General features: G+C 41.5%; 2 protein-coding genes across 3 annotated transcripts in view; one reads left to right on the top strand and one right to left on the bottom strand.

Annotated features, from left to right (window-relative positions):
- INSYN2A (inhibitory synaptic factor 2A) overlaps positions 1-8015 on the bottom strand; it is a 67961-nt gene extending 59946 nt beyond the window's left edge. Inside the window, exon 1 of the mRNA XM_040361425.1 lies at positions 7630-8015. The gene's annotated coding sequence lies outside the window, so the exon portion shown is untranslated. The remainder of the gene's footprint in view (positions 1-7629) is intronic.
- DOCK1 (dedicator of cytokinesis 1) overlaps positions 1-15017 on the top strand; it is a 529562-nt gene that overhangs the window by 292738 nt on the left and 221807 nt on the right. The window lies entirely within an intron of this gene.

Raw genomic sequence — 15017 nt, 5'->3', positions numbered from 1 at the left:
GTTTGGCAGGGACACCCATGGTTCAAATTTCAGCCAATTTGTCAGAAATAAGACAATTACCTGCATTTATTCAGGCACAGAACTTGTGTAATTGTATGCATTGGGTTTAAAAGAAGTCCTATATGCCCACTTTAGACTCCTCTTTGTCTCGCATATTAAAATCCTGAGCATCAAAGTGTCAAACTAAATTTAAGGACTTACTTTAGCACAGCAACCAGTCAAATTCAAACCAGCCTTGGATGTCTGAATGTGATATAGGAAGCAAAGAGAGAGTATATCGCACAGCACGTGACTTATTAATCAGACCCACCCACTGATCTATGTATACCTCCCAGCTTTTGTTACAGCACAAAGTATGGGTGCAGAGGACACACCCCTGCCACACTCCCAATTAGACTGGAAGAAATTAATATACCATAAAATTATTGGTTAAAACCACAAGAGCTGTTTTTCACTACTGCTTTAACTTTATACACTTGTTTTAAAGCCATTACAGAAATTGAGGCTGAATGGAAGGTTTGATGTAATGTGACACTGTTGGTGCCTAAAGAGGAAGTTTATATAACATTTTTAATTGTTGGAAACCGGCACACCTCTTATTGTGGAAAAGACATGCAAGGGTTGAGCTACTAAAGGGAAGTTGCACTTGCAAGGAAATTTTCCCCAGAACTTTGTGAATATGGTACAATTTCACTTAGAAAAGAAAACCCACTTATGTACAGGTAAATAAAAAGGAAACTGCATGTTTGCTTGACATGATTGGCTGGTGGAAGTCAGTAGAACTTCCTCCTTCACTAAGCTCTGGGGCAAATCCCCTTACAAAGTGAGCAGTATGTTTGTGCTTAGTAATTCAACCCCACTATGCAATAATGGTTTCTTAAGCTTGGTGCAAACTATATGTTTTTATTTTTGTTCAACCCAGTGGGTCCAATGAGAAAAACGGTCGTCTCAGGTCAGAGCCGCAGTATTCCATTGGCTGAGAGCGCTAATCGGGAGTCAGTCAGCTGTTGGGTTTCCAGCATGCTCGTTTGGCTTCTGTCAGACAGACCAACCGACCGACATGCACACAAGGCGAATATGGGAATTTTTCTTAACCAGCAAATATCTCCCGGCATTTGGCCCGTGTGTACAAGGCTTTATTGCCAGTTCATGATCTTCCTGACAATGTATACTAAGTGAACAGTTTTAACGTGTTTCGAGGTGAATGAACTCTTGCACATGTACAGGTGTTGCATCATCCTGCTGTGGCCAGTCAAGATGGTAGAAGATCACAAGACTGAAAGCAGACCGGAAAGCTCTCCACACCAGTGAGGAAGCCTGTGGATCTTCCTTTGGTGGGATGGAAATGAGTATAGTTCTGCTTTTAAATTGTAGATTTTTAGAGGTCTATACAACTGACCCGAAATAGGAACAACCTATCCCCATGCAGATGTATGGCTGCTTATATAACGAATAAAGCTCAAAGAGCACTTAAGTACCTATCCAGTATCAATGGACCTGGGGAACATGAAAGCGCTATAGTGATTTCACTGTTGTCCCTATTGCTGATGGTCATATTATAAGATCCTGTTAAAGGGTATAGGCTCCAAAGGATACAGCCTTAATTCAGTAAAGTAACATTTTACTGGGATTGTCTGGCCCCAGTAATAAGTTAATATTAAATCCTGTATATGCTCAGTCTGTGTGAATACCTATCTGCTGTATGCAGGTGGAGAACAGCACACAGAGCTCCTGATGCTGGATTTCTACTGCAGAGTCTGAACCTAAATGATAGCTACTGACACTTGTCAGTTACTGCATCAATTTATAAGAATAAATACAAAATGCTCAGACATACTGTTTTCCACACAGCATATTTACTTTTAGATAGTCTGCAGTAAAATTTAAACCTTGTTTTTTCTGGGAGTCAAACATCTCTTCTATACAGCAGAGTTCCCAGAAGCTGCAAAGATTACCAGAACTTATTTCCTCCTTACTGACTTGCCTCTGTGATTGACCTGCATATGGCAGACCCCAGAGAACCATTGGCTCAGAGATATTTGACAACCGGCTGCATATATTTTTAGTAGTTGTGGAGAAACATATAAAATGAACCCTTCCAGGCGGTAAGATACAGTGATGCCAACATTAGCATTAGATTTCCAGGAGATACTGACAGAATGCAGCGGGATGAGCTAGGGAACTGGAACACAAACAGAATATGACTGCTGTGCATGGCATGCAAGCTGTTTTCAGCTTTCATTCTATATCCCAGACATTCTCAATCAGGCTTCTGTGAGACCCCAGGGTTCCACCAGAGGTTTCTAGGGGTTTATTTTACTGTTGCTGATTGACTTCCCATCTGATGGTGCTGCTTGGTTCCAGGGCCAACACTATTTGGCATGGCAGCTGCATGCAACCAACAATCCTTCTAGCTTTATGTAAGGGGTGGCATTCTGATTGCCAATGCCACCCCTTATTGGTGGTCAGCAGGGGTATTTTTCCTGCTGACCACCAATAATTTGTAGCAGGGGTTCCCCAAGACCTAAACATTAATTCTGGGGGCTCCTCTGAAGTAAAATTGTTGGGAAAGGCTTCTCTTTTTTTTTTTTTTTCTAAGTCACTGTAGTAAAGGGGGCTTACTTAAAGGGGTTGTAAAGAAAAAAAATGTTTTCCCTGAATAGCTTTCTTTACCTTAGTGCAGTCCTCTTTCACTTACCTCATCCTTCCATTTTGCTTTTAAATGTCCTTATTTCTTCTGATAAATACTTACTACTTGTTCTTCTGTCTGTAACTACACGCAGTAATGCGAGACTTTCTCCCTGGTGTGGAGAAAGCCTCTTGAGGGGGCGAGCAGGAGTGTCAGGACGCCCACTAACACACAGCTCCTTTCTATGTCTGCAAAGTAGAGAGTGTCCTGACCCTCCTGCTCGCCCCCTCCCCCCTCAAGAGGCTTTCTCCACACCAGGGAGAAAGTCTTGCATTACTGCGTGTAGTTAGACAGAAGAACAGGAAGTGAGGATTTCTCAGAAGAAATAAGGACATTTAAAAGCAAAATCAAAGGATGAGGTAAGTGAAGGAGGACTGCACTAAGGTAAATGAAGCTATTTAGGGGGAAAAAAAAATCCTTTACAACTCCTTTAACAAACAAAATATGTTGTACGTTGCCTTTTGGGTAAAGAAAACTTCTGTCAAAGAAAAAAAATGCAGTTCTCAAAATAAATTTGCTGCAGTCTGTATTGCAGTGCTGTAAATGTTTTATCAGCCCCCAGCCAGGTGATTTTTTTTTTTTTTTTTACCAGATTGAGACAGACACCCCCTAATCGGAATACAGCTCATGTGTGAACATCGATTGAGCAGGTTAGAGCTCCTGACCCAATCATTATTCTGCTCACATGGTAGGGTCTGCCTATGCCACTTCAGGCTGCGCTTCCAGGATCGCTGGGTACAGAAGAGCAGCCAGCGCCAGTGTTATTGGGGGTTCCATTCAGCTAGTGTGAACCCTCTACCAGAGGGCAGAGCAATGTACGTCAATGGGATGGCATAGCCCTAGCACTGCATGTTATATTCAGGTCAGCGCTACACAGGGAAATACTTGATGCATGCACGTGTGTACTGAGCCGTTCAGCTGACTATATTTGTTCAGACCCGCTGGTTGGGGAGGCGCTTGGCAGGAAGTAAAATGTGCTCACGCCAGAGTGCCCCTTCTTGACATGTATGTAAACATAGCCATAGTGCAGTTTAAATTTCTCATGGGTCATATATTTTTGATGTTGTGGTTGCTGATATATTTAGGATTACTATAAAGTCAATATGATGGATAGTTTTTCTGCAACTAGTATTTTCTGTAATGGCTGTGAAAAGACAGCATATTAGATGAAGAGTCTTAATGGGGCAGGTTATCTGCTGAAATATGCCCCTTTTTCGTGTCTCAAAAAAATGCTGTACCTGTATATACTGCTGACCAATTGCAGTAAGTTCCTTTTAATATGTTCAGTAAGGCAGTACATTAGTAAGTGCTTTAACCTATAGCAACCAATCTGATTTTATTTTACTGAGGGAATTTCTGGTTGGTTGGTGCTATTGCACTCTGTGCTCACTGAGCAAATCTTAAAGGGTTACTCCACCTTTCTGGCATGTTTGCCATAATATGACTTGGCAATGAAATAGGAAACTTTGTAAATTGTGTATCTTGTTCCTCTCAACCCATGCAGGCTATTGAAGTATCTGCTGTGTCCAGTAAGAAATGTAAATGTTTTTACTTGTGAGGGATTTGGAGCACTGTATTTCTGTGTTCAGATCCCTGGGCCAAGAGTATTGTTTGAACCATGAGCAACTGGTAATTAAAAAACCATTAAAAGGCATACAAAAAAAAAAAAAAGATTCAGTGATTAAGACAGTCTATTTTTATCTACCGACCTCACTTAACTGCATAGGCAGTTTTTTCGTAAGACAAGCAGAGCAGCTTTGGCCAAAGTTTATTAATGTCCTTGCTATTGATGTAATCCAGGGATATGCAATTTGCAGACCTCCAGCTGTTGCAGAACTACAAGTCCCATGAGGCATAGCAAGAATCTGAAAGCCACAAGCATGACACCCCGAGGCAGAGGCATGATGAGACTTTTGCAAGATCTGGAGGTCTAATTGCATATGACTGGTGGAGGCCATCTATCTACCTCATGAAGTCTGACTGGAAAACTTCCAGGGTGTTGCCAAGAGACGACTTAGCTGTTACTGTTTAGCTCCCCCATCACAGGAGCGAGCTCTTTCTCTGATTCAAACCCTCTCACATGTGCTCTCTTGATGAAGTGGCTCAGCATTTGATGGTGGGGGGGGTGAACAGTAACAGCTAGCAATCTTGGCATCGTCCTAGGAGTTTCCCAGTAACGCTTCATGAAGTACATAAATGGCCTCCACCTCTAGCAAGGGGGCGTTTTTAAACTTGGGTGAAAGCTGCACAGCTTGTTTTTATCTGTAGGCGCCCCTTATCCACAAAGGTTGTTTTTTGGTAAAGATGAACCAAGCTTGTAGTATTTTTAGAAAGTGTATTTCGCTGCCTGGCGCGAACATGTTTGCAATTTGGCATTCTTCCTCAAAAACGTCAAAGCCGGTGACTTTGGTGCCACGTTTTGTGACATGACAACATGTGGTCTACTTGCAATACTGCACCTCATATTTGGCCTGCTCTTGCATGTAGCTTAAATCATTTTTGGCAACAAAAAAAATAAACTTGGTGGGAATACCCAAAAAGTCAACCCTATAAACCCAGACTCAGACTTATACAGATCAATGACTAAGTATGAAGTTTAGTAACCCATTGCAGCAAGATTTCATACTTTCTTCATTTCGGAAAAGGCAGGCAGCTTCAATTTTGCTTTATTAAATAACGCTCAATAGCTTTTTCCAGCGATTTAGGTAGCTCTTTTTCTTAAACCTCTGGAACTGCAATATCTGCATTGCTGAGGATACTCTGGGAATACGCCTGAGATGTGATTGGTGATCTTTTTTTAATCCCATTTGTTTCTCTTTTCTTTCTTTTTTTTCTGTAGCACAGTAGACTTTTTATTTTTTCTTCCCCCTCTCCACAATGACCTTGCTAAGTCTCCACTTAAAATGATCTACACTTTTATGCGTCATATCCCAGATCCGCTTTGCCAAAATGACCTGTCGCAAAAATGCAAATGTCACTGTAAGTTATGCTTGCACATAAAACAGGCACTCTGCAAACATGGTTGGCCGTGTCCAGGCCCCCTAAATTCTCATTTTTAATTATTGCTTTCTCCATAAAATATCACTTGTCTAATATCATCCTTCTGCGAAAGCTTTTATTTGTTCCCGGCAATGGGAATTTATCTTTGATAGACTTGTTAAGCATCTGTAAATGAGCAGCTCAAGCATGCCAATTGAAATGTAGCAAGTCTGTTCATATCTTTGCCTTCAATATTATGTTGACCAATGTTTATTTAATTATATTAGCATTAGCAAAGGCGATTTGGGAAAGTGCAAAATCATATAGCAGCCAATCAATTTGTACCTTTGTAGAATAGACAGAGAGGACATCTTATGGACTACTATGGGTTTCTGCACATTGTGCCCTAAAATTTACTTTTCTTTTTGTTTTTAGCTTGTTTATAAAAAAAAGCTTTGAGTCCATATATAAAATCTTCTTTACAATTACTGATCAACTCTGTGCAGTAATTAAAAAAATAATTGGACACGTACACTTGTGCATGACCCACATCAATTCAGATATCCAGTGATTATATGAATTCGTTGCTCAGGGTGCTTGCTGCATGCTTATACATTTTGAAGCCTCCGTATTCTCTCCAGCCTAACCTCAAAAGATATCATGAATATTTCAGAGGCAGGAGAGCCTTCTAACGCAGATTCGAGCCTCAGTGACGGAAAGCTGGAGAAGGGGGAATCTCAGGGCAGACTGTTTGGCAAGGTGATGTGTGTGCAGATTAGACCAGCAACGCGTTTCCAGACTCTAATTAAATTGCTGGTCATGTGCTGATTGTATATATGTGAGCGTGCAACTGCTTTTACAGATGATTGTGTCCAGGGCTTTCTAGCCATCAGCTGGCACCTAACCCTTCACCTTCACATCACCCCCCCACCTCCCCAAAAAAACACAGTAAATAAGTAGTAACAAAAGGCTGCCAGAATACGTCTGCAGTACTGAATTCCAAACAGATCCTGCATACTGGCACTGCCAATGAGCAGTTCAGACTGTGACTTAATACAGAATCAAATCTTTGCACATTGCCTTATCTGTAGAAATGTATATTTGTATCCTATTTTCTGTCCTCGATGGATGGTTACATTAAACTGGCTCATTAAGTATTCTGCTTAAAGTGATGGAGAGAGCCACTGCGCCTATCGGGATTTACCCAACGATAAAAGATTGCCCATGCTAGTTAATTTACTTCTAAACATTTTTATGTTGCTGGTCATAGCTTGCCTAGACTTTTTTTTAATGGTGATATTCTCTTCATTACCTGCAAGGTGACAGGACAGATTGCAAGTCTGCACAGGTACAGGCTCTGTGCTATCCAGAAGATCAGCTGCAATCACCTTGTCTTGTCTGTGATCTATATAGCTCTTTATTTGGAAATATATATATTATTTTTATTGAATCCTGTCGTGACTTAAATAATGGCAGAGCTTTTTTTTTTTCTGTCAAATTATTATATATTTTTTTTAATCAACTACTGGATGGTTTATATTTTTATAATCTAATCAAGAAGGCAACATTTACCAATGCTATCTATAAGCAATATCCACTCTGCATAACAGAAACATGTATCCCATGCTATATATAGCAGTCTACTGCTCTGATATTGCAACCTGTCTCAGTGCTTCTAGATGATGATGGCTTTCTGGAAGAAAAATAAGCAAGGCAGTTTGGAATCTAGTAATGGTACGACAATTTTTAGATGTAACAATCAAATGCTAAATCCTATATCTACAGCAATAGACAGGAACAGCTGAGCACTACTTGTTACAAAACTAAGGCTCCTAATAAAGATGTCAAGTTAATGAAAATGCAATCATATACAAGGAGACGGAAGACAGCCTGAAGACAATTAGGTCTTACCGGAGCGAGGAGTAGTTACAGGAAAAAGGGGGGAGGAAGGGGGGGCTTACCTTATGTATCCTTAAAAATAAGTAAATGACTGTGAAGTTCTCCTTTGATGCATTTCTCTAGGTTCAGTTCTGCAAGCCTACTGGATGCAAAGGATGTTCTGTGGCTCCGCATCTGCTGCAGTGCTAGCAATATCCTTGGCTTCCTGAGAGTTGGTGGCTGTTATATTAAAGCAGTTGTCTTGGGTTATTAAAACTTGTTTGTTTTAGGATCATCTTCTTCTTTTTTTTCTTTTTTTTTTCCTTCTTTTTCCTTTACGAAAAAGGGGGGAAAAGCCTGGAGGAATGATTAGAGCATAAACACAAATGCTGCTTCCATCTCGAAGTCACCACTCAAACTGCATGAAAACCATAGAGATTGTGCTAGAGCATTTGTAAGGGAAGGAGTGCCACCTTGTGTTCTACAAAGTAAAATTCTACTCTGATTTGCTATATTGTTACCTTTTTTAAATTTATTAGGTAGCTTCGAGTGTAAGAGAGTGTGTGCATTGTAATAAATATCCTGTGCATCTGGTGAATTAATTGCAGGTGATCGTTCAGTGTTATTTTTAGTAAATTATAGATCCTTTTTTAATTTAGATCCTATATAAAGGCCAAACGTTCTACTTCCAAATATAGCGGGCTTTTGTTTTTTTTAAGTTGTATATTCTATGTTTTTTTTAACCATGGTGTGCATACCCTAGTGTGAACTGTTTATAGAGTTTAGAGAGATCCCAATGATATTTAAGATTACAAATATATATATTTTTACTAATTTAAAATAAGATACATTTCTTTGAAAAACATTTAAGGTCATAGCGATCATAAAAGTACTTGTATTTGAGAGTGACCCCCCCTACCAGTCATTAAGTATTTGATAATGTAGGGGGACATCACATATAGTTAGTCAGGTTGAAAAAAGACACAAGTATATCCAGTTCAACCACAAAAAATGTGTCAAACTAAAATAAAGTAAAGTAAAGTGAACAATAAAATATATATATTTTTTAAAGCGCCCCTGTCCTCGTGTGCTCGCATGCAGAAGCGAACGCACGTGTAAGTCCCGCCCACATATGAAAACGGTGTTCAAGCCACACATGTGAGGTATCGCTGCAAACGTTAGAGCGAGAGCAATCATTTTGGCCCTAGACCTCCTCTGTAACTAAAAACATATAACCAGTAAAAATATTTAAACGTCGCCTATGGGGATTTTTAAGTAGCGAAGTTTGGAGCCATTCCACGAGCGTGTGCAATTTTGAAGGGTGACATGTTGGGTATCTATTTACTCAGCGTAACTTCATCTATCACATTATGCAAAAAAAAATGAAGAAAAAATACTAATTTGCTACATTTTATAACAGAAACAAAGAAAACATTTTTTTTTTACATAATTTTCAGTCTTTTTTCTCTTATAGTGCAAAAAATAAAAAACCCAATGGTGATTAAATACCACCAAAATAAAGCTCTATTTGTGTGAGAAAAAAAAAAGACGAAAATTTAATTTGGCTACAATGTTGTATGACTAGTGTAATTGTCATTCAAATTGTGAGAGCACCGAAAGCTGAAAATGGGTCTGTTTATTAACCACTTGCTTACCGGGCACATATACCCCCTCCTGCCCAGGTGAAATTTCAGCTTCCGGCACTGTGTCGCTTTAACTGACAATTGCGCGGTCATGCGACGTGGCTCCCAAACAAAATTGTTGCCCTTTTTTTCCCCACAAATAGAGCTTTCTTTTGGTGGTATTTGATCACCTCTGCGGTTTTTATTTTTTGCGCTATAAACAAAAAAAAGCAACAATTTTGAAAAAAAAAATCAATATTTTTTACTTGTTGCTATAATAAATAGCCCATTTTTTTTTTCCAAAAAAATTTTTTTCTCAGTTTAGGTCGATACGTATTCTTCTACATATTTTTGGTAAAAAAAAAAAAAAAATCGCAATAAGCGCTTACAAAATATGGGACAGAATTATTATTATTATTATTTTTTTTTACTAGTAATGGCGGCGATCTGCGATTTTTTTTATTGGGAATGCGACATTATGGCAGACACATCTGACACTTTTGACACATTTTTGGCGCCATTCACATTTATACAGCGATCAGTGCTATAAATATGCACTAATTACTGTATAAAGGTGACTGGCATTGAAGGGGTTAACACTAGGGGGTGAGGAAGGGGTTAAATGTGTACCTGTATTGTGTTCTAACTGTGTGTGGAGGAGGGTGACTGGGGGAGGTGACCGATCTGTGTCCCTATGTACAAGGGAGACAGATCGGTCTCCTCTCTCCCCTGACAGGATGTGGAGCTTTGTGTTTACACACAGAGCTCTACGTCCCTGCTCTGTCATTACCGATCGCGGGTACCTGGCGGACATCGCGACCGCCAGGCACGCGCATCGGCATCTCGGGGACGCGCCGGGAGCGCGCCGCCACCGGCGCACTCGCGCGCCCCCCAGTGGCCGGAGGAATCCAGGACGTCAATAGACGTCCTGTTGGATTTTCAGAGCCACCGTGAAGACGTCATTTTACAATGACCCGGGGCTCAAGTGGTTAAGGGGGTTTAAGTGCCCAGTTGTCAAATGATTAATAAAGGCTACAATTTGTTCAAAGTGCGGCTGTCCAGAAACACTTTTTTCCCTCCCTAACTCTCATTCATATACTGGGGCCAATTTAGACAGAAGCCAATTGACCTACCAGAATGTCTTTGGAGTGTTTAGGAGATATTCAGAATGCATGCAGCCAGTGACGTCGCTGGCTCATGAGCTCTGAAAGTCCTGGAAACTGCGCCGGACCTTCAGAGCCCCTGCTGTAAAGGACGGCTCCCGCGGGATTGACGTCATCGTGCCCCTGCAACTCGTATAGCTGGAGGCCACATACCCGGGAGCAAGACTAGGTGAAGATGGACGCCCTCTCAGCGATGACAGCGCAACGCTTCGAGAGCTTAGTTTTTAAGGCAAGTCTCTCGATATGTGCTAGTATGCGATGTGCACTAGCACTATGACATTGCCTTGCAGTTTTTTTGTTTTGTTTTTTACTTTAACTGCAGTTTGCTACCGCTTTAAATAAGAGCCAAATTCAATACTCCTAAATGTTTCAAGTGACCAGTTGTGTTGCTTGTCTTTTTTGTAATTAAATTAAATTAAATTGTGGCTTGGGTCTGAACACACCAGCTAGCCTTTGCACAGTATGTAATTCTACTGAAAGTTTGCCCCTTAAACAAATTCTTGTTTTATTTCTATTTTCAATACGTTTTTTTTTTTACGTTGAACAAATTCTTATTTTTTTTTTCGATAAGTTTCTATTACGTTAAACAAATTCTTTGGGCCAGATTCATGTCGAATTACGGCGGCGTAACGTATCCCGTTTACGTTACTCCACCGCAAGCGTAAGTGCTTGATTCACAAAGCACTTACCTGTAAACTTGCGGCGGCGTAGCGTAAAGCCGTCCGGCGCAAGCCCGCCTAATTCAAATGGGGCGTGTGCCATTTAAATTACACGGGTTTCTCGCGCCGAACGTACTGCGCATGCTCCGTTTTGAAATTTCCCGTTGTGCTTTGCGCGAAATGACGTCACCCGACGTAATGTTTTGAACGGCGACGTGTGTTACGTACTTTCGTATTCCTGGACGACTTGCGCAAAAGAAAACAAATTGAAATTCGACGCGGGAACGACGGCCATACTTTAACATGGGCTGTCTAATTTTACACCACCTAAATAGCAATCGCAACTTTACGACGGGAAAAGCCGACTAGCGACGACGTAAAAGAATGCAACGAACACGCGTACCTTCGTGGATCGCCGTAAACAGCTAATTAGCATACCCGACGCGGAAAAGGACGCAAACTCCACCGAAGTATTGCATCCTAAGATCCGAAGGCGTACGAAGACGTACTCCTGTCGGATCTTAGCCAAATGACGTCGTATCTTTGTTTGTGAATTACAAATAAAGATATGACGCGGCAAATTTGAAAGTACGCCGGAGTATCAGCAGATACTCCGGCGTACTTTTTCTGTGAATCTGGCCCTTTGTTACTAGTATCCTTCAGCGAGCAGGTACAGCTGTTGATATATCTTACCTGATATTTTATGATTTACCTTAATTTTTTTTTCTTAGAACTGCTGTCTCCTGTTTCAGCATTACCCCTGTGCTAGCTGGTAGATTTGATATGTTTTGTGTGTACAATAGAAACCACCTTTGTTGAGCCTGAAGAAGAATTCCACCTATCAATCCACGAATAGCTAGTGACAGCGCTGTGACCGTCCCTCATTATGAAGTGTTGTCACAGCCTCCCCAGTGGATTGATAGGTTGCATCCCCGTAAATCTTGGTGTGGATAAATGATTGCAACCAAAAAATTGGGTGACGGGTTAACTTTAATAGACTGTGTTCAGACACGGGGCTCTGCTAATTAACTGCCTCTGTTATTATTTAATTTACCCTGGCTGAACTCTTTACAAACCTGCTGTGGTGCTGATGACGGAGGTGTCCAGAGTCAGGATGCAGAAGCTTTTTGTTGCTTAGCAACATGTAAAACAATGGTGTTCAGCGCTGAACTGCTAGAGGGGGAAAAAGCCATTGGATTGTGTCATGGGGATCTACCCTCTCACTTTCTTTCTCTGCAAGTTTTTCATGTCACTTAATATATTAAATAGCATAATGTTAGGACAATCCAAACAATCTTAAAAAAAAAAAAAAAAAAATCTCTTATTTTAATATTTTTTTTTGGTATTATTATTATTATTTTTTTTGTGCGGGATAGACTGTAAAAGTACTTCTTAAGTGCACCCATTATGAAAAGGGTGCAAGTGCAAATATGCTCTTACACGATGATCGCCATTCTTATTGTTTTAGTCACAAAATCTAAAAGTAGCAAAACATCACCTGGATCTGTTTTGCCAAATGTACTTCTAAGATTTATAAGATATACACTATTAGGTAGATTCAGAAAGAGTTAGGCCGGCTTATCAGTAGATAAGCCGACCTAACTCAGAATCTACGCCGACTTATGTTTAAGCGTATGCTCAAACAGAGATGCGCTTAAACATATCTAAGATACGACGGCTTGCGCCGTCCTATCTTAGAATGCAATATTTTGGATAGCCGCTAGGTGGTGCTTCCATTGCGGTCGGCGTAGAATATGTAAATGAGGAGATACGCCGATTCACGAACGTACGCCCGGCCGACGCAGTACATTTACGCCGTTTCCGTGAGCCATTATCAGGCCTAAAGTTATTCCATCTATTAGATGGAATAGCAATGTTAAAGTATGGCCACCATTTCAGCTTCGAGATTCGACATTTTTACGTCGTTTGCGCAAGTCGTCCGCGAATAGCGATTTACGTCGTTTACATCCATGTCAAAATCAATAGGCCCGTACGGCGTACTTGGCCGCAATGCACACTGGGAAATGTAGGCGCCCGGCGCATGCGCAGTAAAAAAAAGTCAAAAACGTAAGGTCAAGCCTTATTAACATAAAACACGCCCCCCTTACACACATTTGAATTTGGCGCCCTTACGCCCGCCCGCTTTAGGCTACGCCGCCGTAACATAGCAGGCAAGTACATTGTGAATCATGTACTTGCCTAGCTAACTTACGGTGGCGTAGCCTAAACACGCTAAGCTACGCCACCGCGAGTTTACACCAATCTATGTGAATCTACCTATATATTACCAAAAGTATTGGGATGCCTGTCTTTACACGAACTTTAACCACCTCAATACAGGGCGCTGTTACACTTTGACAATTGCGCGGTCATGCAACACTGTACCTAAATAACATTTTTTATTGAAAAAAAATCGCAATAAGCGTATATTGATTGGTTTGCGCAAAAGTTATAGCTGCTACAAAATAGGGGATAGATTTATAGCATTTATTTTTTATTTTTTTACTAGTAATGGTGGCGATCAGTGATTTTTATCGTAACTGCGATATTGTGGCGGACATATCTGACAAATTTGACACTATTTTGGGACCATTCACATTTATACAGCGAACAGTGTTATAAATGCAGGGAAGGGGTTAACACTAGGGGGCAATCAAAGGGTTAAATGTGTTCCCTAGGGAGCGATTCTAACTGTCTACGGTCCTGCTCAGTAACTGGGAAATCGCGGGTGCCCGGCGGACATCACGGCCACCGGGGATGCGCATCGGGTACCCAGTGACGCAGCTGGTGCACGCGCCCCCTAGTGGCTCGGGAAGGCGAAGACGTCATATGACATCCGCCTACAACGAGAGGTTTATCGTATGACGGCGAGCTGGAGGCTAGTTGTTAATGACATCCCAGTCTTAGTCCGTAGGGTTCAATATTGAGTTATTCCACCCTGTACAGCTTAACTCTTCTGGGAAGGCTGCCCACAAGGTTTAGGAGTGTGTCTATGGCAGGGGTCTCAAACTGGTGGCTCTCCAGCTGTTGTGGAACTACAAGTCCCATCATGTCTCTGCCTGAGGGAGTAATGCGTGTAACTGTCAGCCTTGCAATGCCTCATGGGACTTGTAGTTTTGCAACAGCTGGAGGGCCACCAGTTTGAGACCCCTGGTCTATGGGAATGTTTGACCATTCTTCCAGAGGCGCATTTGTGAGGTCAGGCACTGATGTTGGGTGAGAAGGCCTGGCTCACAGTCTCTGCTCTAAATCATCCCAAAGGTATTGTATCTGGTTAAGGTCAGGACTCTATGCAGGCCTGTCAAGTTCCTCCACCCCAAACTCGCTCACCCATGTCTTTATGGACTTTGCTTTGTGCACTGGTCCAAATCAATTGGTGTAGGGTGGATTATCGTGTGGGGTTGTGCTTAGCCCCTTGGTTCCAGTGAAGGGAACTCCTTAAGGCGTCAGCATACCAAGACATTTTGGACAATTTCATGCTCCCAACTTTGTGGTAACAGTTCCAACATGACTGTGCACCAGTGCAAAGAGCAAGGACCATAAAGACATGGGTGAGTGAGTTTGGGGTGGAGGAACTTGACTGTTCTGCACAGAGTCCTGACCTCAACCCGATGGAACACCTTTGGGACAAATTAGAGTGGAGACAGTGAGCTAGGCCTTCTCATCCAACATCAGTGCCTGACCTCACAAATGTGCTGCTGGAAGAATGGTCAAACATTCCCATAGACCAGTGATGGCAAACCTTGGCACCCCAGATGTTTTGAAGCTACATGATGCTCAACTACACTGCAGAGTGCATGAGCATCATGGGAATTGTAGTTCCAAAACATCTGGGGTGCCAAGGTTTGCCATCACTGCCATAGACACACTCCTAAACCTTGTGGCCATAAATTGGTTTAAGTGCATTGGAGTTAAAAACAGGACTACAGACAAAAATGTACAAATGAATAGCCCAATAGGAGATAAAAACGTCTTTTGCTGCAATTTTCATCTTTAATTCAGAAATTCATCCTGTAGTACTTTTTTT

This window comes from Rana temporaria, chromosome 8 (genome assembly GCF_905171775.1).
Source record: "Rana temporaria chromosome 8, aRanTem1.1, whole genome shotgun sequence".
NCBI classification, from domain to species: domain Eukaryota; kingdom Metazoa; phylum Chordata; class Amphibia; order Anura; family Ranidae; genus Rana; species Rana temporaria.
The sequence above is the reverse complement of the archived record's forward strand: the minus strand, read 5'-3'. Positions and strand labels throughout refer to the sequence as shown.